Consider the following 23,716-nt stretch of genomic DNA (forward strand, 5'->3'; position numbering starts at 1 on the left):
CATGTTTCTTTTTTAGTGATAAATCCCCATTTGCCAATCGTGGCCAGGTAAACCACGGAAACATACACTACTGGTCTGTTGAAAATCCCCATTAGCCTCATCAGGTGGAACGTCAGCGTCCATGGAGCTTAAGAACTGTCCTTCATTGACGGCACGCTGAACATGCACAAGTGTTGCAGCCTCCTAAAAGACCATCTTCCGCGAATGCTAGAAAACGTTCTCTACAAACTACGATGAATCTGTGGTACCAACATGATGGCCTATAGTCCACGAAGTACTACAGCGTGTCTTCACAAATTGATTTCCAAATCTTTGGAATGGACGCAGCAGACCTGAACCTCCGCCGGCCCATTCCCCATATTTGACGCCTGTAGACTTCTTGCTGTGGGGAAAGCAGGAAGCCACTTTCTGCAAGGACATACCAAATTCACCCAATGATATGCTAAGACGTATTGCTGCAACTTGCTCGGACATCGCCGCTGAAACGCTAACATGTGTGCAACAGTCGTTCCATACTAGATTGGAAGCATGTATTGCTGCTGTCGGTGGTCATTTTGAACACAATCTTTGATAGTTAGTTGTCTCGTTACTGGTCAGAATCCACATAAAACTGGCGCATCCACTTGTGTTAGTCTTCAGTGCGTGCTATCACATATATTTGCAAAAGTGTCAGTGTCAGAACGTTTCAAAATACGGTGTATGGTAAACTACTCGCACTACAATCTTGCAAAAAGCACCAATAACGTTCTAATTTACCCTACTTTTAGTTTGTCATGTCAATAGGCTTTGTTCCATTCAAGAATGTGTACGTTTGCACAAAAAATACGCTTTACGTATTACTACGATTTGTTGATTGGCTATCAATATGAGCCCCTGATTACCAATCCATTGCCGCGCGTGATTAGCCGAGCGGTCTGAGGCGCTGCAGTCACGGACTGTGCGGAGGTTCGAGTCCTCCCTCGGGCATGGGTGTGCGTGTTTGTCCTTAGGATAATTTAGGTTAAGTAGTGTGTAAGCTTAGGGACTGATGACCTTAGCAGTTAAGTCCCATAAGATTTCACACACATTTGAATTTTGAACCAATCCATTCTGTGAAAACCGCACATCAATATCACTTTTCATTCCCACAATATTTGTGTTGCAAGTTTTAGGTGATTCGCCCTGTATACCCATACGAAGGTCAGCAGTGTACTGATTACACATACACATACACATACACACACACACACACACACACACACACACACACACACATTATACACGGTGAACGTTAATGAAACCGATGAATTGCCCAATTCAGATTTCTGATTGGAAATGGAGGAAAAATACTCAGTGATCATGGTTCCGGAAATGGACAGTGTGCTTGCAACAACAACAAATCGTCCCAGGACACATTACAGTGTTTACATCACATCTACGTCACAACACATGTTCAAAGTGGCCTCCATGGGATTGCAGGTGATAGTAGCGGTTGTCTCGCAGGGTACACATAACCGCACTTTGGTTTGCACAATGTTGGCGGGCCACTTGCATGGAGCCTGTACTAGGTTTAGTCTCACTACCCTGTAGAATACGGTCCTCTAAATCTGGTGTGCGCACAGTCTGGCCCCTCCCTACACAGTCGTCTGTCTAAAAGGACCCATGATCACAAAAATGCCAAGAAAGAGCTTGACATGCGTCATGTGATTTGTGTCTGTAACGGTACTTGTTTTCGTATAGCTGTGCTACGACTTGGCCGTACGCAAATGCCATCTCGGCTTGTTCCCGACCTGAATACCGGACCATTCTGTTGTTGACAGTGCGATGCGTCCACCACACAGCTTGAAACACGCAAGGAGCACTCGGCATGTTTTGAGAGGGACCGTCATTGGCCAGTGCATCTACCGTGGTGACGATGCGTCTTTGGACTCGGGTTTGTAGGGCTTTTTTTCCCTTCAGAATCCGTCCCTGCAGTTTGTCGGTTTTATTGACGGTTATATAGGGTGATTCATGAAGAATTTCATATGATCTGCGAGGTGATTCGACAAGTGAAAATAAACCGAAATAGTCCTATGAACATGTGTCCAGTTTTCGATCATGGAGCGTGTTGAAGATTACACAAATCCATGAATGATTATGAAGACAAGTGTGAGTATAGCTTACCGAAATGCTGTGTAGGCGCTGTGGTGGACAGAATAATGGTGAGAGAAATGAGCGATCCGTCCTACAGGAGGTATTCAAAAAGTCCCCCACCTATCTCAATGCAACTGTCAACGAGCTGCAGGGTGTGTTGAGTGGCACATCGTACATTACACTGGCACATGAAAACTTTTTTTGAAACCCTTTTTTAATTTGATAGCTGATATTTATAGATTTTTTATCAGCTGAATGCAAATCTAGCCTTAGTTTTTTTTTATCATCCATAGTTTTCGAGCAATAAGCTTTTTATGATATAGTATAAAATTCCAACGCTATACGGTAGACGGGGAAAGTAATGAAACGCTTTGTTACAACATTAGCACGGTTTGTATTTACAGCAATCTACTTAAAACAATGACATGTGCTAATAAAGGTTTCACTTGTCAGGTGGAATTGGTCCGTATTTTCTTTTCTCTTTTTTCTTTGAAGCTGTTTGTGTAGCTTTTTCTACGATAAGTCGCTTGCTGAACTTCTCGGTGAAGTTATTCCAGCACTTTAACGTCCTGGTGAAAAAGCTCTCCTTACTCATCACTAACATCTCCCATATTATCCGGGAATTAATCAGGATGACTGTTCAAAAAGTGAACTTTCAGGCTCATTAAACATCCTAAAGTTTTAAAATTCTTTAACATTGTAGCTATAATTGAAACATCAAATCTAAATGCTTTTTTCTGCTTTTTGGACCATTTTCTCAGATCTTCAACACACACATAACATACCTTATGCAGCGCCCAAGATTTAAATTGATCATCAAGTTTAGATTCAAAGTACGATAGATAAACCTTCTTCACAAAGTCTGTAATGTTTCTTTGGTGTTTTTTAATCACAAATTCACCACAAATATAACAAAAACAGTCAGCAGAGTTTTTACAAACCACGATTGGACGCTGTACTGAGCACATGTACAGCAAAGGGAGGATTGAGGTTACGTCCACAGTAAAGAAAACACTGTCTGTTAATACGAAAATAGAATCGACCTTTTTCATCAACAGATGTTTTTCAGCAGTGCTACCAATGTCATCTACATTCAGTTGACCTCCTTCCTAAATTATTTTAACTGTATAAAAGCTGTTAAATTCTTTAAGAAATCGCATACTTTAATCAATTTAACTGTATATTTAAAGAAATGGTGGGTGATCAAGTTTTTTAAGCATAGAATTTGGATTTCCCAACCAAAAACCTAAGAATAAGATATTTTCAGAAAAAAAAGTTTTTCCATCGTTGGCATGTGTCATCTCAGCTGGTTTTAGTGCGACCAACAGCGTCGGTGATCAGAGCGACAAGTTCGCCCTTGCAGCACACATATCCTCCTTGATCTAGGAGGCAAGGAAGAAAGGGAGGAAGACTGGGTTCAACGTCCCATCGACATGGAGGTCATTAGAGATAGAGCGCAAGTTCGGATTGTATTAGTGATGGGGAAGAAAATCGGCCGTCATCTCTCAAAGTAATCATTCCTGCATTTGACTGGAGCTATTAAGGAAAATCACAGAAAACCTGAATCTGGGTGGCCGTACGCCGGTTCGAATCGTCGTCCTCCGGAATGCGAGTGCAGTGTGAGAACCTCTGCGGCATCTCTCTCGGTCCTCTAACTAGACCCATAACAGAAGTCTAATGGGGCTAGGTCGGGTGACCAGGCAACTAGTTAATGGGTGCGCTACGGCCAATCCATCGTTGAGGAAATGCGTCATTTAAATCCTAGGTTATTGGTACAGTGAGTTCGTAATCAATTATGCTGCAGGAACTTTTGCCGTCATACAGCTAACGTCACGTTTTCCAAATGTGCAGGTAGGTCTTCCACCAGGGAATGTGCTGTGGCTGTCATGCGATTTGACAAGAACACAGGCCCTGTCAACAGATCATCAATCGTACCTCACCAGACAATCACTGAGACCCTAACTTGAGTCTTGTGTCTTGTGGGATCTCCATCGCCCATGTGCGATACCAATGCGTGTAGATGTAGCCTCATCTGCAAAGAATGTGTAGTACATGTCGTTCTGTATACAGCCAACCATTCACAAAATTGTTGTCTGCTTACTGAGTCACCTGGATGCGGATGCTGCGTATGGACTGGGTACAAGCCCCAGAGTGTAACGTACGTCACACTCGTGTTTGTGAAGTGTTCAACCCACTCCAATTATGTAACAATCAAAAATCAGACACATGTGGATACGACTTTTTCGGTTTAAATTATGTGACATCCATCCTGACACCCAGTATGGTGATTCAGATGCTCCTACTGCTGTCTGTTTATGCAACTCGCAATAATATATTTTGCCGTCTTAAACCACGTGCTAGATTATCGCATCTCTCGCTCGCTACGCGGATACTATTAGTACTACAGAAAAAAATAGTATGAACTTTTTGTACACGATTTAATGAAGTTAAATTTTGTACTGGGAATCATTATCACTGTGGGCCACGGTTTTCGAGCTTTTCAAGAGAAACGTACGAAATAGACCTTCAACCTCAGCTAGACTACTGGCCATTAAAATTGCTACACCACGAAGCAGACGTGCTACAGACGCGAAATTTAACAGACAGGAAGAAGCTGCTGTGATATGGATATGATTAGCTTTTCAGAGCATTCACACAAGGTCTGCTCCGGTGGCGACACCTAAAACGTGCTGACATGGGGAAAGCTTTTAACCGATTTCTCATACACAAACAGCAGTTGACCGGCGTTGCCTGGTGAAACGTTGTTGTGAAGCCTCGTGTAAGGAGGAGAAATGCGTACCATCACGTTTCCGACTTTGATAAAGGTCGGATTGTAGCCTATCGCGATTGCGGTTTATCGTATCGCGACATTGCTGCTCGCGTTGGTCTAGATCCATTGACTGTTAGCAGAATATGGAATCGGTGGGTTCAGGAGGGTAATACGGAACTCCGTGCTGGATCCCTCGTATCACTAGCAGTCGAGATGACAGGCATCTTATCCGCATGGCTGTAACGGATCGTGCAGCCACGCCTCGATCCATGAGTCAACAGATGGGGACGTTGACAAGACAACAACCATCTACACGAACAGTTCGACGACGTTTGCAGCAGCATGGACTATCAGCTCGGAGACAGTGGCTGCGGTTACCCTTGACGCTTCATCACAGACAGGAGCGTCTGCGATGGTGTACTCAACGATGAACCTGGGTGCACGAATGGCGAAACGTAATTTTTTCGGATGAACCCAGGTTCTGTTTAGAGCATCATGACAGTCGCATCCGTGTTTGGCTCCATCGCGGTGAACGCACATTGGAAGCGTGTATTCGTCATCGCCATACTGGCGTATCACCCGGCACGACGATATGGGGTACCATTGGTTACACGTCTCGGTCACCTTCTGTTCGCACTCACGGCACTTTGAACAGTGGACGTTACATTTCAGATGTCTTACGACCCGTGGCTCTACCCTTCATTCGATCCCTGCGAAAACCTACATTTCAGCGGGATAATACACTACCGCATGTTGCAGGTCCTATTCGGGCCTTTCTGGATACAGAAAATGTTCGACTGCTGCCCTGGCCAGCACATTCTGCAGATCTCTCATCAACTGAAACGTCTGGTCAATGGCGGCCGAGCAACTGGCTCGTCACAATACGCCAGTCACTACTCTTGATGAACTGTAGTATCGTGTTGAAACTGCATGGGCAGCTGTACCTGTACACGCCATCCAATCTCTGTTTGACTCAATGCCCAGGTGTATCAAGACCGTTATAATGGCCAGAGGTGGTTGTTCTGGGTACTGTTTTCTCACGATCTATGCACCCAAATTGCGTGAATATGTAATCACATGTCAGTTGTAGTATAATATATTTGTCCAATGAATACCCGTTCATCATCTGCATTTCTTCTTGGTGTAACAATTTTAATGGCCAGTGGTGTAGACCTGCACACTCATCCCTCAACACTCAGCATTTCTAGTATGTTTCTCGTGGCAGAGCCTGCGACAAAAAACAAGCACCGACCGGCCGCCGTGTCCTCCTCAACCCAAAGGCGTCACCGGATGCAGATAAGGAGAGGCATGTGGTTACACACAGCCCTGCCGCCCGTTCTCAGTTTTTGTGACCATTGTCGCTACTTCTCAATAATTAGCTCCTCAGTTGGCCTCCCAAGGGCCGAGTGCACTCTGCAGACCCGGATGGTGCCCCAGCCGAGTGCTGGTCAAGGCCGACAGCACTGCCTCCTACAGCTGTATAAAAATTGCCGTCCACAGGAATTCTCCCCATATGCGATCTCTTTTGGTCTTTATGATTGGGCTATTACGCCACCAGCGTACTCATCTGTTTCGTTAACTTTATTGATTTAAACGTGCTCTTGAGGGTAAAGAAAGAAAAACTACTCCTCTAAACGTTATACTATAACTAATTACGTTGACAATTCGATACAAACTTACCCCTTACAAGCACAGTAGTTCCGTAATCAGAAAGTATGATGAATACAACGATGTAATTCAGAATGAGATTTTCACTCTGCAGCGGAGTGTGCGCTGATATGAAACTTCCTGGCAGACTAAAACTGTTTGCTGGGCCGAGACTCGAACTCGGGACCTTTGCCTTTCGTGGGCAAGTGCTCTACCAACTGAGCTACCCAAGCACGACTCACGCCCCGTCCTCACAGCTTTACTTCTGCCAGTACCTCGTCTCCTGCCTTCCTCCTATCTCATTCTGGAAACATCCCCCAAGCTGTGGTTAAGCATGTCTCCGCACTCTTTCAGGAGTGCTAGTTCTGCAAGGTTCACAGGAGAGCTTCTGTAAAGTTCGGAAGGTAGGAGACGAGGTACTGGCAGAAATAAAGCTGTGAGGACGGGGCGTGAGTCGTGCTTGGGTAGCTCAGTTGGTAGAGCACTTGCCCGCGAAAGGCAAAGGTCCCGAGTTCGAGTCTCGGCCCAGCACACAGTTTTAATCTGCCTGGAGTTTCAACGATGTAATTGCTTACCTTGTGCTGTTAAAATTCTCAAAACTGTTACGGAAAATTTCCACAAACGTTAATTTTACAGTTTCTGAGTGGTCTACTAAACTGGTTTCGTAATAAGATCAATCAAGATCAACAGTGCTTGAATATGGGAAATAATTCGTGCAGTCGGAAGATTTGTAGATTGGTAGGAGGGAGCGCCATGAGCAACGTACTAGAAATCCTGACCTGTGGGAGTGGGATTGCACCTGGAGGTCACTTTTGTGCGTTCCTCTTGAATACCTCCAAAACTACAACCTCTAGCAAAAACATACTGCAGTACAAGATGTAACGAAATTAAATTTCCTACAAAGAGATCCGGTTCATTTTTGCCGTCGGGTAACAGTTTGGGCGAAAAGAGCGGGAGAATATGAAAATCTCACATGTGGTTTATAAAGGCCAGAAAAACATTGCAAGTTGCATAAAACTATAGCGGTAGGGGCATCCGAACCACCCTGAATACTCTCTTGCTTTGATTTCACGCTTTTTCAGAGCGATATACAAACTATTGCAGTGCAAACCGACAACACGTTTTCTTATTAAATCACTGTGGGACACGAATTCTTTACAGCATTTGAAATGTTAGAGTCGTTTGATTCTGTCTGTCGTATGTGGTGTGCAACCTGACTTTACTTACAATAGTTGGCTAGATGAGTGAGTGCTACGCTCGTCATGCATCAGTTAAAAAACTGGTCACAATATCTGCGTGAAAGCTTAATGATCAGAAAGAGTGGCCCCTGTATTGCAACGTAATACCGTCACCATGAGACAAACAAATTAAAACTGCAGATACATTGGTTATATTTATATTTGGGTGTTCGCCTAACCAGCGTCAGTTATAGGATAATAATTTGATTCTGAGATTCAAATAAAGTCCGAGTTTAATAACGTAGTTATTCACTCTGAGATCTCGACTTATGCAACATCAAGAAGTTGTCAGCATAAAGTCTTGTGCACTTCATTGAGAAATTGCTCCACCACAAGGAGCACAACGGCACCCGAAATATCGTAGCACAAAGCTCTCTGGAAGCTCAATTTAATCAGGAATGTCCTGCTAACAATGTGGTAAGGTATCTCATTTACGCGGAGACTGCCTTCGAAAAGCTTCAAGCTTTCCTAAACTGTGGAGCTTGCAGATGCTGAGTGAAGAGAGTCCTAGACTCTCTAAACAATGCAATTAATAACGCAACAGAAGTTATTTCGCAAATTTTGAGCTGCACACAAAGGGGACAGTGCAAATGCAATATACGGTTATTACGCCAAATGCAGCAAATGTGCTAATCGTCACCTGATAAAGATAATTGAAATTTGTATAAGCAACTGCCAGTACCATCTGGGACCAGAAAACTCAATCCTACTGCCAATATGACCACCAAAATGTTGCTTTTCCTACATGAGTGTAGGAGAAATCCGCAGAAATTTCCAATTCTTGGCTTACAGAATGTATCTTAACATGTCTGATGTTGGTATCGGCTGTTAACCACATTCCACTCAGTGGTAAATCCGTTGGCACCGAGACGCGTAGGTGGATAAGACGCGTTTGATTAGATAACAAAATCTGCAGTGGAAGGCAACAAATTTTCTGACGTTGTCCGAGCAGGCCATTCTTAGATCTGTGTATAGGGAGTTGGAAATGCCGTGTGGCTAGGGTCTTTCGAGTTCACGCCACTTCGGCGACTTGCGTGTCGATATAGGGAGTTGAATTCGTCACACTCAATGATGCACTGAGGACATATAGTGACTTAGCCGGTTCAAAGATGGAAACCACATTTGCTGACAGTACTTAAACCACCATTTGGTACCCACCGTGGTTCAACAACAAAGTTAGGAAACTACTGCGAAAGCAAAGAGAGCTTCACTGCAAATTTAAACGCAGTCAAAACCTCTCAGACAAACAGAAGCTGAACGATGTCAAAGTTAGCCTAAGGAGGGCTATGCGTGAAGCGTTCAGTGAATTCGAAAGTAAAGTTCTATGTACCGACTTGACACTAAATCCTAGGAAGTTCTGGTCTTACGTTAAATCAGTAAGTGGATCGAAACAGAATATTCAGACACTCTGGGATGATAATGGCACTGAAACAGAGGATGACACGCGTAAAGCTGAAATACTAAACACCTTTTTCCAAAGCTGTTTCACAGGGAAACACCGCACTGCAGTTCCTTCTCTAAATCCTCGCACGAACGAAAAAATTGCTGACATCGAAATAAGTGTCAAAGGAATAGAAAAGCAACTGAAATCACTCAACAGAGGAAAGTCCACTGGACCTGACGGGATACCAATCCGATTCTACACTGAGTACGCGAAAGAACTTGCCCCCCTTCTAACAGCCGTATAACGCAAGTCTCTAGAGGAACGGAAGGTTCCAAATGATTGGAAAAGAGCACAGGTAGTTCCAGTTATCAAGAAGGGTCGTCGAGCAGATGCGCAAAACTACAGGCCTATATCTCTGACATCGATCTGTTGTAGAATTTTAGAACATGTTTTTTGCTCGAGTATCATGTCATTTCTGGAAATCCAGAATCTACTCGGTAGGAATCAACATGGATTCCGGAAACAGCGATCGCGTGAGACCCAACTCGCTTTATTTGTTCATGAGACCCAGAAAATATTAGGTACAGGCTCCCAGGTAGATGCCATTTTCCTTGACTTTCGGAAGGCGTTCGATACAGTTCCGCACTGTCGCCCGACAAACAAAGTAAGAGCCTGGGGAATATCAGGCCACCTCTGAGGCTGGATTGAAGAGTTTTTAGCAAACGGAACACAGCATGTTGTTTCCAATGGAGAGACGTCTACAGACGTTAAAGTAACCTCTGGCCCCAGCTGATGTGGCCGTGCGGTTAAAGGCGCTTCAGTTTGTTACCGCGTGACCACTACGGTCGCAGGTTCGAATCCTGCCTCGGGCATGGATGTGTGTGATGTCCTTAGGTTAGTTAGGTTTAAGTAGTTCTGAGTTCTAGGGGACTGATGACCACAGATGTTAAGTCCCATAACCTCTGGCGTGCCACAGGGGAGTGTTATGGGACCAATGCTTTTCACAATATACCCTATATAAATGACCTAGTAGGTAGTGTCGGATGTTCCATGCGGCTTTTCGCGGATGATGCTGTAGTATAGAGAGAAGTTGCAGCATTAGAAAATTGCAGCGAACTGTAGGAAGATCTGCAGCGGATAGGCACTTGGTGCAGGGAGTGGCAAATGGCCCTTAACATAGAAAAACGTAGTGTATTGCGGAAAGAAGGATCCTTCATTGTATGATTATATGATAGCGGAATAAACACTGGTATCAGTTACTTCTGTAAAATATCTGGGAGTATGCGTACGGAACGATTTGAAGTGGAATGATCATATAAAATTAATTGTTGGTAAGGCGGGTGCCAGGTTGAGATTCATTGGGTGAGTCCTTAGAAAATGTAGTCCATCAACAATGGAGGTGGCTTACAAAACACTCGTTCGACCTATACTTGAGTATTGCTCATCAGTGTGGGATCCGTACCAGGTCGGGTTGACAGAGGAGATAGAGAAGATCCAAAGAAGAGCGGCGCGTTTCGTCACAGGGTTATTTGGTAAGCGTGATAGCGTTACGGAGATGTTTAGCAAACTCAAGTGGCAGACTCTGCAAGAGGGGCGCTCTGCATCGCGGTGTAGCTTGATGTCCAGGTTTCGAGAGGGTGCGTTTCTGGATGAGGTATCTAATATATTGCTTCCCCCATACTTACACCTCTCGAGGAGATCACGAATGTAAAATTAGAGAGATTCGAGCGCGCACGGAGGCTTTCCGGCAGTCGTTCTTCCCGGAAACCATACGCGACTGGAACAGGGAAAGGAGGTAATGACAGTGGCACGTAAAGTGCCCTCCGCCACACACCGTTGTGTGGCTTCGGCGTATAAATTTAGATGTGGATGAACTGCAATGCCCTGGGCATCCACGTCCCTTCTACCTTCTCAAGAGACTCTGGGACTGACCCGTTTCCGACAGTAGCGAGATAACCAAATATCACGCAGAGGTATGTGACTGTCAAGTCACATGTTCTTCATGCCAGTTTCAGTCTCAGACTTGTGACACTGAAATAAAGCATTTTTTAAAGTATTTCTGACTAGTTGTGATCCCCACCAACATTATTATTACTCCTTCATTTAAAATACCCGGGCTGAGTGGTCGTGGTTGATGCATAAAACTGCTTCCTAACGTTTCGCCTCCAACTGCGGGAGACATCTCTGCAGTAAAACGGCTGCTGCCACTAAGGCTTGAGGGGTTCTCGCATTTGTAGAGTGCGTAGAGGGCACCACCGTACGTCACGTGATGCCGAGTGTGTGACTGTCTCGGGATGGCGGCACGATTCTCGAGTAAACATAACGGACTGACATTGTACTGGCGCGAAGTCGACATCCATATTTTATCTAACTCCAAACATTCTTCTTCTCTATTAAAACTACACTCCTGGAAATTGAAATAAGAACACCGTGAATTCATTGTCCCAGGAAGGGGAAACTTTATTGACACATTCCTGGGGTCAGATACAACACATGATCATACTGACAGAACCACAGGCACATAGACACAGGCAACAGAGCATGCACAATGTCGGCACTAGTACAGTGTATATCCACCTTTCGCAGCAATGCAGGCTGCTATTCTCCCATGGAGACGATCGTAGAGATTCTACAGAGATTATGCTAAAGAACTTGCCCCCTTTCTATCAGCAATTTATCGTAGATCGCTGGAAGAACGTAAAGTACCTAGCGACTGGAAGAAAGCGCAGGTCGTTCCCATTTTCAAGAAGGGTCATAAATCAGATGCGAATAATTATAGGCCTATTTCGCTTACGTCAATCTGTTGTAGAATAATGGAACATGTTTTGTGTTCTCGTATTATGACGTTCTTAGATAATACAAATCTCCTTCATCATAACCAACATGGATTCCGCAAACAGAGATCATGTGAAACTCAGCTCGCCCTATTTGGGTGGCACGGGATACATGCGGACGTGCATTGTCCTGTTGGAACAGCAAGTTCCTTTGCCGGTCTAGGAATGGTAGAACGATGGGATCGATGACGGTTTGGATGTACCGTGCACTATTCAGTGTCCCCTCGACGATCACCAGTGGTGTACGGCCAGTGTAGGAGATCGCTCCCCTCACCATGATGCCGGGTGTTGGCCCTGTGTGCCTCGGTCGTATGCAGTCCTGATTGTGGCGCTCACCTGCACGGCGCCAAACACGCATACGACCATCATTGGCACCAAGGCAGAAGCGACTCTCATCGCTGAAGACGACACGTCTCCATTCGTCCCTCCATTCACGCCTGTCGCGACACCATTGGAGGCGGGCTGCACGATGTTGGGGCGTGAGCGGAAGACGGCCTAACGGTGTGCGGGACCGTAGCCCAGCTTCATGGAGACGGTTGCGAATTGTCCTCGCCGATACCCCAGGAGCAACAGTGTCCCTAATTTGCTGGGAAGTGGCGGTGCGGTCCCCTACGGCACTGCGTAGGATCCTACGGTCTTGGCGTGCATCCGTGCGTCGCTGCGGTTCGGTCCCAGGTCGACGGGCACGTGCACCTTCCGCCGACCACTGGCGACAACATCGATGTACTGTGGAGACCTCACGCCCCACGTGTTGAGCAATTCGGCGGTACGTCCACCCGGCCTCCCGCATGCCCACTATATGCCCTCGCTCAAAGTCCGTAGACTGCACATACGGTTCACGTCCACGCTGTCGCGGCATGCTACCAGTGTTAAAGACTGCGATGGAGTTCCGTATGCCACGGCAAACTGGCTGACACTGACGGCGGCGGTGCACAAATGCTGCGCAGCTAGCGCCATTCGACGGCCAACACCGCGGTTTCTGGTGTGTCCGCTGTGCCGTGCGTGTGATCATTGCTTGTACAGCCCTCTCGCAGTGTCCGGAGCAAGTATGGTGGGTCTGACACACCGGTGTCAATGTGTTCTTTTTTCCATTTCCAGGAGTGTATTATGGTGTTTATGAATCTCTATTGCTTCTCTATACACGCGTGCATGATAATGCGATGTCCTTGCTAAAAGGCTCTGCTCGTCGAATTTTAGTTCTTGGTTCCCATCCCGAGAAACATGTTCTGCAACCGCCGATTATTCGGTGCGTCCCAGACGACAGCTGCCGGCCGCTGTGGCCGAGCGGTTCTAGGCGCTTCAGTCTGGAGCCGCGCCACCGCTACGGTCACGTTCGAACCCTAGCTCTGGCATGGATGTGTGTAATGTCCTTAAGTTAGATGGGTTTTAATTCTAAGTTCTATGGGACTGATGACCCCTATATGTTAAGTCCCATAGTGCTCAGAGCCAATTGAACCAGACGACAGTTCCTTGTGTGTTTGGCTATGCACGTGTGGACACTTGTCAGCAACTACATGCGTGTATAGTGAAACAACAGAGATTCATAAACGCCATAATAATTTACATAGAAAAGAAGAAGAAGATTTAAGGTTAGGTAAAATATGGACAACGACATTGCGGTAACACAATGATAACTTTAATCGGGAATGATGACACCATCCATAAAATGGTTCAAATGACTCTTGAGCTCTATGGGACTTAACACCTGAGGTCATCAGTCCCCTAGAACTTAGAACTACTTAAACCTAACTAACCTAAGGACATCAGACACATGCATGCCCGAGGCAGGATTCGAACCTGCGACCGTAGCAGTCCCTCGGTTCCGGACTGCAGCGCCTAGAATCGCACGGCCACTGCGGCCGGCTACACCATCCATAAATAGTCCCACGTTCGGTACCACGTGACCATGGCGGGAGCCATTTTCGCTCCTGCAGTTGGAGAGGAAATGCTAGAAAGCAGATTTATACACTGATCACGGCCTCTAAACCTGGAAGGTCTAATTGAAGAAGACGCCGACAGTGAAAGCCTACATTTTATCATTATTATAACTGTTGCTTAAAATCAATATTTAAAAACAGAAAAGGAAGGAAGATAGCAGTTCCACATCTTGTCGATGAGATGACGTTGTCATTAGAGATGGATCACAAGCTCTTGTTACTCAAAGATGACGAACGAACACGATCATAGTCATGTCTTTTCAAAGTAACAGTACTAGATTATGTCTTCGGTAACTTTGGCTGGACTGTGGGCTTTGACTTCTGTCCTTCCGCATGCGGTCCCACTTCATATTTCAGAAGAAAACTAGTCAATGAAGAAGCATGTATCAAATACGCAAGTTTGATGCTTCGGTACATAACGCATTAAGGCAGCATATGGAGATAATTATTGACTACAAACATATGTCATAACATGGGCATTAAGGTTTCTGGATTGTCTGATGAACAAGTAATAATTGCTTACATTCAGGAGTTATTATGAAGAGTCGTTCATTACGCCAACTTTACAGCTATGAAGTATGACTTTTGCATTTCAGCTAAATGTACTGAAGCCTTAGTAAAATGAGAATCCGAACATGTTATGTCCCGCCCAGTAATTAAAAAAAAATGGAAAGGATACGTTCATTGAACTTTGTATGGTACACTTTAACATTCAAAGAAAAAGTGGATGGTAACAAAATTGTAAGATTCAGTTACACTAAAGACACAGGTTAAAATACTAAAAACAGAAATTAAAAGGGAAGGAGAAAAGCAAATCTCTGCTTTTTGGCCTAGATGGTCCACTTGGGACCGACCCACCGCCACGTCATCCTCTGCCAATGGTTTCATTCGGGTGAGGTTTGAATGTGGTCAGGTTTACTGATCCTGGACCCGCTACCTACAAAGGAAGAAGCTCCTCAGTTCTCATCGCGAGGCTGTATGTCCCTTTTCCAGTCCTACCACCAAGGAAAAATCGTTGGCAGTGTCGGAAATGGAACACGGTCTCCCCCACCCCCTCCCTGCCCCCACCATCACATGGCTGTCAGTTGCTTTGACCACTCGGCTACGGAAGCAGAAGACAAAGCATGACGCTATGACGTAATTTTATACAACCAACGTGATTCCTCCTCATCTGCCTGGAACTGAGGTATGGGTTACAGTAGTACGAAAAATGAAGAATAAGGAAGATAGCAGGACTATGCTTTCGGGGATGAACAGTGGCGCAAATAAAAAAACGAAAATAAATATAAAATTGAGAACAGATTTCGAGGCAGATAATACGAGAGTATTGAGCAGAATGGAAAAATTGTATGCAATGCACCACCTAAATATTTCTAAATAGGCTAGTACACTGACGGTCCAGAATGTTGTGACCAAAGACCTACTATCGATATAAAGCAGTCCGGACTGTAGCAGTGTCACCTGCCGAGGAAACTAATGTTCAGACACAGACACAGCGCATGTAGTTTCAATGAGAGTGCTGTCCATGGGTACAATGGTGAAGGCGCGCGACCTATCAGAGTTTGACCAAGTGCAGATTGTAATGGCCTGAAGGTTCGGCACGAGCATTTCAGAAACTGCACGACTTGTCGGGTGTTTGAGGAGTACCTTCAACACGTTGCGAAATCAAGGTGATACCACGTCCAGACGTACTGGTGTTGGGTGGCCACACTCATTATAGGCATCGGATGTCGTAGGCTCGACAGTTTGGTAAAACAGGACAGGTGGCTAACTGTGGCGGAACTAACATCAGCCTATGATGCTGGGCAGTGTACAAGCGTGTCTGAACACACAGTGCTCCAAACACTCCTATCGATGAGCCTCTACAGCTGACAACACATGCCAATGTCAACACCACAACATTGGCAACTATGAATGAAATGGGCAAGCGACCATTGGAACTGGATGTCTGCACAGTGGCAGAGCACTGTATGATCTGATGAATCGTGTTACTAACTTCGTGAAGCCGATGGGAGGGCCCAAATCCGTAATCTTCCAGGAGAACAACACTGTGACACCTGTACTGCAGGACGGAGCCAAGGTCGCGCTGGCTACATTATGCTCTGGGCAATATTCACGTGGGCATCCGTGGGTCCAGTGGAGCTCGTACAAGGCACTGTGATGGACAAGGAGTATCGTACACTGGTCGCAGACCACATAAACCCCTTCATGAGAGTCGTATCATGTTTCCTGACGGCAGTGGCGTTTTTCAATAAGGTAATGCGTCATGCCACAAGGCCAGTAGTGTGATGTGGTGATTCAGTGGCGAGTTCCAACTGATGTGCTGGTCACCCAACATGACAGATCTAGACCCAATCAATCACATCTGGGATGTGATTGAACATGGTGTCAGAGCTCACCGCCCTATCTCCAGAATTTACAGAAATTAGGTGATGTGTGTTTGCAGATTGGCGCCAGCTCCCTCCAGCGACCTACCAAGGCCCCATTGCTTCCATGCCATGACGCGTCACCACTACTGTCCGTGCTAACAGTGGACATACTGGCGATTAAGTAGGTGGTCTCAATTTTCTGGCTGATTAGTGTAAGTATCAGTGAATGGTGCTAAAACCATTTGTGTAAACAAAGAAAGGCTAGAGAAACCAATACAGTCATGCAGCAGTACAGGGTCAAAAGAGCCCACACAAGCTGATACATGAAGCAAAACGAAGAGACACTGTGGAAAAAAAGTCTAACAAAATCGTGGGAAAAAATTGGAAGTATTATGGAGTATGACTACACCATGTTCCTACAAAAATGAAAATGAGCTATCATTAATTGTGAATACTGTTAGTATATGTATATATGACAGTCTAAGGTCGAAAAAGAAAGAATGAGATCTAGGAAAGAGACTGGAAATTTTTGTTTGTTAAGAGAGCAAGTACTCAACGTAAAAAAGTAGCCTTCAGAATTATCATATCTATTTTATGCATGATGCACGATGTGAATTCTGGGGCAGTCTTTTAAACATTCTTCAATTACCTCTGTCCAATTGCTTACAGTTTGTTTCGTGCTAAACTGTCACCTGTCGAGAGCGAAATGAGCCTTTACATTACGGAAAGATACATACAAAAGCGGTTCATAAACGCAATTAAAATGAAAATGTCAGCAATATCAGCTAGAAATGTTTTACAATCTGCTGTAGAAATTTCTCTAGAAGCGTTTTTCACTTCGTCCACTCAGTCACTGATATTCAAATCGCTTCATTGATATTGCCATTGCTGGTTCCTAACTATTTCAGTTTACCTTCAAATGGCTAAAGTACATTCATCATCACCATATTCCTGTACTGCCTTATAACGATACAAATTTAAAGTTTTGTCTGTTCATGGGACGTTACAGAATTGTATAGAATTTCAGATTCTTGGTCGGGTAACTGACAGACATTTTGTAGCAATGTTTCTTGGGGCTTTTGTACACACTCCAGTGTTAGAAACAATCCAGGTTCATGTATGATCTCATTTCCTTGTGTGTCTTAAATTGTGTAGCCTATTGTTAAACATATACGCTTTATCTCCATTTAAACGTTTTTCAGCTCTCATATTTTCCATGTAAAGTCCATGCCTCACTGCCATAATAAAGCACACTTTTTCCCAAGCTTTCTAAGAGATGGACACAAGAGCTTCTTCAGGTAAAATTTTTGATTTCAGAACCTTGTATTACTTTTTCTATAGATTTATTTAATTTCACAGTCTTTTTTCTGACATATCCACATATGCAAGAATTGTACTTGGAAACCTAGATACAAATATTATTTCTAAGTTTCTGATCTACGATAAGGAAATCATAAGTATGTAAATACAATAAATGAATGCCACGATATCACCTGTGTCATCGTGGGCAAATGACGCAAGCTGGTGCTGTGCAGCAAAGCTGTAGAACTTTATGTTCGATGTTTAGTGTACACAGTATTACATCTCACAAAAAACTGTCGTGATTGTGGATACTGAAGTCACGAAGTTCAACTAAAACTAAAGATATTCAGCATCGCATTATTTTTTGTAAGAACAATTCAATCAGTTTAAGAAGTGTCCGAAAAATTACGATAACTGTGGTTTTTTAATGATTTTAATTATTTACATCAATGTTATCTACTTAAAAGCAGTTAGCATTACGCACAGTATCAGAAACAGTATGAAAAACTTGTAATGGTGTTCCTGGGTAGGTTGTACTCACAAACATTTATTAGCAGAAAAATTCTGTACATAGTTCCATTTTCGAATTAATTAGCCTTGAAGCATAGCAATAAGGCCGTTTCTTGTACAAATTCAAGGGGCCAGCCAGATACAATTAGTGATAGTTGTTCTCATAGTACAGAAGGTAGTGCACGAGATTTTTCTGCCTTTGGCTCACTGAATTTAATTGTTTGAGAAGCTCATTAATATGTTGCCACCAGTTCAGATTTTCACCAATATCTACACACAAAAATTAGGAGCATTCTACGCTATCTACTGGGTCCTGCTCATGGGCTACATCAATTGTTGGCATGACTTTTTGTTGTACTGAATAGAATAAAGCGAATTTTTTAAAAAAAATATAGGCGGAGTGCAGTACCTGAAACCACTTTATAGTTCCTTGGAAAATGTCATTTACTGTCTCTTCTGTTGTTTTCTCTCTATAAAGGGATTTATTCTAAATCTAACATAATCTGCAAGAAGTACCAGTACTGCTTGTTGAATGTGAGATGGAAGGTCATTCAGATATACAAGGAATAGGGATGGACCCAGAATTGAATATTGTGGGAATCCATTCATGAATTTTTCCCAGTCACTAAACTTTTCTCTCCTTCCAACATTGTTTGCAGTATTCATCAAAACTTTTTGCATACTGTTCATTAAGTGTGAGTGGAACAAGTGCTGTATGAAGCCATCAATTCTATAAAACTTAAGTTTTCTAATAGCTAGAATAACATGACCTGCAGAATCAAAAGCCTTGGAAAAATCACAAGAAATCCGATCTGGCGATTATTTTGTTATTTGTGGCTCGCAATATTGGATGATTGAGCGTACAAATAAATTTCACAATCGAGTAACCCTTTCCAAATCCAATCTGTGATGTGCTAAATAATTGCTTCTAATTAAATTTAAGACTACTCTCAAACGCCTTACTTTTTCTATTATTTTGGAGTAAGATGTCAGTAAGGAAACTGGTTAATAATAATTTAAATCTTTCCTGTCACCCTTCTTTTAAAGAGGTCTGGAAAAATTTCCTGTGACAGTGATACATTACAAATATTACTAAGGTCACTGCTTATTTAAGTTAGAACAACTTTCCTCAATCCTGTTTGAAATACAATGAACATCATATGATATTTTGTTTTTTGGAGTTTTTATTATTCTTTGAATTTCAGTGACAGAAAACTGAAGTTCCAGTCTCTTCCATGTGCGACATGACAGCATAAACGAAGTCATTGTAACCCTCTTAACCTCCTCACACACCCACATTACCATATTATTTATTTTGTAAATGGATCTGCAATCCTAGCAATTTTTGCAAATAAAGAACACTTAATACATTTATTTACTTACAATGGCCTTTTGGTAAGTTACACACCATCATCTCAAAACTTGAAACTTGTAAAACAGCTCTCACTGTCAATATCAAAGGAACCTATGCATGAGTGGGCTTTATGGGGCATTAGCCAGAACGCCGATATAAATAAGTATATGAAGCGCTCCAGGCGACTTTATTCACAAAAAAGGACAGCAAACTAACTTATACCTGAAATTAAACCAATTAGAAGTGTCACTAACTATCTACATTTCAGTGCTCCTGAGTATAAGAGACATAAGTATCTATTAGATCACAGTAGATTGTTCTTGGTAGTTATTTAATTTATGCCAAAGAAAATTTACATAAATATATATGCTTTAAATTATGTTTAGTTGCATAGTACAAGTACTATCCACATGATAGACTCATTGCACTCAAGAGTCAAGACCTTCTCAAGCGTGCATGAGCCTGAAACGTTTCAACAGTTACCCCAAAAATGGCCTAAGGGTCATCCTTAAATGAGTTCAAGAGTGTTTCAAAAAGTTGGTTAAAAGAACATTAATTTTACTCACTCAACAAATACATGTAGAGAGATATTAAAGAATTGTGCTTTGGTTTGGTGTATTTATCAGTCAAATTGTTTGTAATAATCCTACCGTTAGAGTTACGCACATATATAAATATATGTAAATAAGTTTACTTGTGTCATACATTGCTTTGAGTAGTGCTAAGAACTTCTGAATTGAAAATGTGTGTACACCTAGCAATGTATATAATTAATATACAATTAGAACTAAACATTGATATATGTCCTTCACAATAAAGGATGACAGCCAAAACCAGTTGCAGGATAAAATTTATTAAAATTCTTGACCAAGGTTTCGGTACATATAAATATACCTTCATCAGAAGTAAAACTACTAAAATTACATCATGTAATGGAGAATAATAAAAACAATTATGCCAAAGGCGTAATTAATTACTGACAACGCCTTTGGCATAATTGTTTTTATTATTCTCCATTACATGATGTAATTTTAGTAGTTTTACTTCTGATGAAGGTATATTTATATGTACCGAAACCTTGGTCAAGAATTTTAATAAATTTTATCCTGCAACTGGTTTTGGCTGTCATCCTTTATTGTGAAGAATTTTAACAGTTGCTGCCACAGCCATGTTTAAAATCATTGATATATGTGCTAATAAGTGTCATAATACCATACAACTATGTGTCAATAAGTGTTTTAGTACCTTAAATTGCCCTCTACTTAATACAAACATAAATTTTCTCATAAAACTTTACTCATAATTGCAGCTTATATATTGACAAAGCTAATTGTATGACCACACTTAATGGTTAGCAATAAACACTCTAAGGATCGTATTTCAAAGGCTCAAATATCAAGATATGGTCATATTTTAGATTTTACTTTTTGTTTGTATTTCGCCATTAATATTATTATTATTATTATATATTTTTATTACTATTACTATTTTCTACATTTATTGTAATTTGTGTATGAATAAGTGTGTTCACGTTTTGAACCATGGAAATATTGTTGTATGTGAATGAGTAAACAACTACAGCTGATGAAATGGTGGCTACCATCAAAACAAAATTAATAATTTAGAAACAAAAGTTTGGCCTGGAAAAAATGATTCAGGACTGTGACAGTGTCACTTTCAGAATGAATCATTCCAGTAATTGCCCTTAATATTCTAGTGAAAACCACGACAAACTAAAACAGGATGAAGAAACGAGGGTATGATCTCACACATTTTGAAAGCGAGTAGCATACTTTAACCACAGCATCAACTTGCAAGGTGCCTAATAATGGACAAAACAATGGACTATCGTAGATTCCTTATCGTCTATGGTATCATAGCAATGACTCCACAGATATTCATTTCCATTGTCGTTATGGAATCTAACTGGAGCGCTTACGCCATAATCCATCTGCAAACTACATTCAGAGTACCTCTGATACATGTGATTGCGGTGGTTTAAAACTGGGTGGACGTGAATCAATCTTATTTTGTAACAAGTATCAAAGACACAAGGAACATTCATTCAAGTATCTACATATTTTGTAAATACTTTTCCCAGAGGGTACACTGTATGTACTGGAGTGTAACAAGAGCAAATTTAAAAGTGTAGAGATGTGCACTGTGAAACGGGTTTGCAAAAATTATTAATAAATTTATGTAGTCACTTCAAACGATGTTTCACATTATTGCAGCATACAGTGTAAACAGTTTAAAGTAAGCGTTTCGCTGCTATTGTCCTTAACAATAATCATTTCATCTGGTTAGTTTTAAGTATCTCAGATTAAAATGCACAGTTGTCCAATTGTGTGATCCATTTAGTCAAAAACGACATATTTCGGGGTGACACGTCCCCACTGTCAAATTCTTGAAACCATTATGACTTTGGGCACAATTACAAATGAGTAAGCAGTAAACACGCGTTGTCAACTCTTGAGAACTTGATAATGGGATCATGTCTTTCTAAAATGTAAGGTTTTAAATTAAATAAATCACAAGTTTAGATAAATGGTGGGTCATGATCTCAGCACCAACACGGTGATAGAGTTCTACTATGGCTTCACAACAGAGCTTTAAACCTGTGTGACCTAAAAAAGTTAATGCACGTTATAACGACATGAATCATAGAATTTTGTCAGAAGTTAACTGATTAACACTTAAAACAATTGCAGTAGAGTCTTGATCACATATTCATTTATTTGACAACAATTTAGGCATGTCAGAGCGTTCATCGCCAGAATGCCGACTTGAAGACCGTAAAACATTACCTAGTCTAACCTGGACGAGACAGCAAAGTACAATACGCAATTTCAAGTCTCCTTTTAAATATTTCGTTATCAATCAAAAATGCCGTGATTAAAAGACATTTTATGCAAGTGGAGGAGAAATTATTTAAAAATTTATTTGACATTAGAAACCGGTCCACACAGCCATCCTTGTTGTTGACATTCTGATTAAACTGGCATGACAGAAAAGAAAAATTCGTGATTCCTCTCTCTCTCTGATTACAAAAATTGCTCATATCCCATTGACATCTGGCGAAGTGTCTCCAAACAATCAAAACCTGAATGCTTTAGCGGGAATAAATCTCGCGCTGTTTCGCCTTCTGGATGTAAACGATATTGTTGACTAGATTCGTAAGGTAATTAGTTAGTACAAAATTTTTGTAGTGAAAAATTTCGCAATTCAAAGATAATTTCCGATTTAATCCGGTATGCCTATGATTTTCGGTATCGTCAACTGGCAGAGTCCTGAGTGGATTTTCGGAGTGGATTAAATCGTTGGTTGCGCACTCCAATGATATTAACGAAGGCAGCAACTTTTGCGCAAGTAGTAGGACCTATCACGTTTAAAAGTACTGTACACCAACGCTTATTACGAACATCAGAAAAAATACTGAAGTGAATGTCCCAAAATGCAAACAACCATTTTTTAGTTACGGCTTGTTTTAAACTATTATTGCTCAATAAGAAACGATACATAAATAATATTCTAAACCTAGAAACATCTCATTGTAATGGTACACAAGGCTGTCTGCGGTGTCAACGGTAAGAAACAGAACTGAGGTACAACAGCATTCTACTCACCTTCTTATGTTACTTTCTTGTTGAACTGTCAGTACACATCCGTTGCAGAGCTGACAGCTTCACACACACAAAATGAATGAGAATCGGCTAATTATCCGAGGCTGTAAGCGTATCTTGAACTGATGTGCTACCCTTGTTCTACGGGGGTAAATTTTTCTTATTGTTCTTTACCGACACGAAAACAAATTGCTACCAGCGCCTTTCTGGACAGATGTCAGCTGATACTTTACACTACGCCGCCTACATTCACGACTGCAATATTTACGTACGCCGTCACGAGTGGAAAAGTGAGTGGGGAATGAGAACGGGGGGCAAAACACGACCGTCGCGGCAGGATCTGACGCTTCTGCGGCAGACTTCGGGACGTACTGGCCGGCGAGTCGATTGTTCGGATGCGTCAAACATGACACTAACGCAGCGCAACGGTTCGCAGTTGACTGCGGCACGCGAACGCGACGTCAGCGCAGCCCCGCGGCGGCCGGCGGCAACTGACCACCGCTAGCCCTCCCCTTGCAGTCGAAGGTCGGGCATGCGCAGTGGCGGGAGCAACTGGCATCTCTTTTCTCCTACCCTCTCCACTTTAGCGGCTCACCTGCGCCAGTCCCACGCGGTTCATTTGTCTCTCCTTCGCGT

At 42.6% G+C, this 23,716-nt stretch overlaps 1 long non-coding RNA gene and 2 other non-coding genes across 3 annotated transcripts in view; 1 reads left to right on the forward strand and 2 right to left on the reverse strand.

Moving 5' to 3' along the window:
• The window catches only part of LOC126106849 (uncharacterized), a 224,555-nt gene extending 201,394 nt beyond the window's left edge, over positions 1–23,161 (reverse strand). Inside the window, exon 1 of the long non-coding RNA XR_007523399.1 lies at positions 23,084–23,161. This is a non-coding gene — a long non-coding RNA (uncharacterized LOC126106849). The remainder of the gene's footprint in view (positions 1–23,083) is intronic.
• Positions 6,689–6,763, reverse strand: Trnas-cga (transfer RNA serine (anticodon CGA)). Its single transcript has one exon. It is a non-coding gene; the product is annotated as a tRNA-Ser (tRNA).
• Trnas-cga (transfer RNA serine (anticodon CGA)) lies at positions 6,987–7,061 on the forward strand. Its single transcript has one exon. It is a non-coding gene; the product is annotated as a tRNA-Ser (tRNA).
• Positions 23,162–23,716: the final 555 nt, after the last annotated feature.

Source organism: Schistocerca cancellata, chromosome 10, assembly GCF_023864275.1.
Source record: "Schistocerca cancellata isolate TAMUIC-IGC-003103 chromosome 10, iqSchCanc2.1, whole genome shotgun sequence".
Taxonomy (NCBI): Eukaryota; Metazoa; Arthropoda; class Insecta; order Orthoptera; family Acrididae; genus Schistocerca; species Schistocerca cancellata.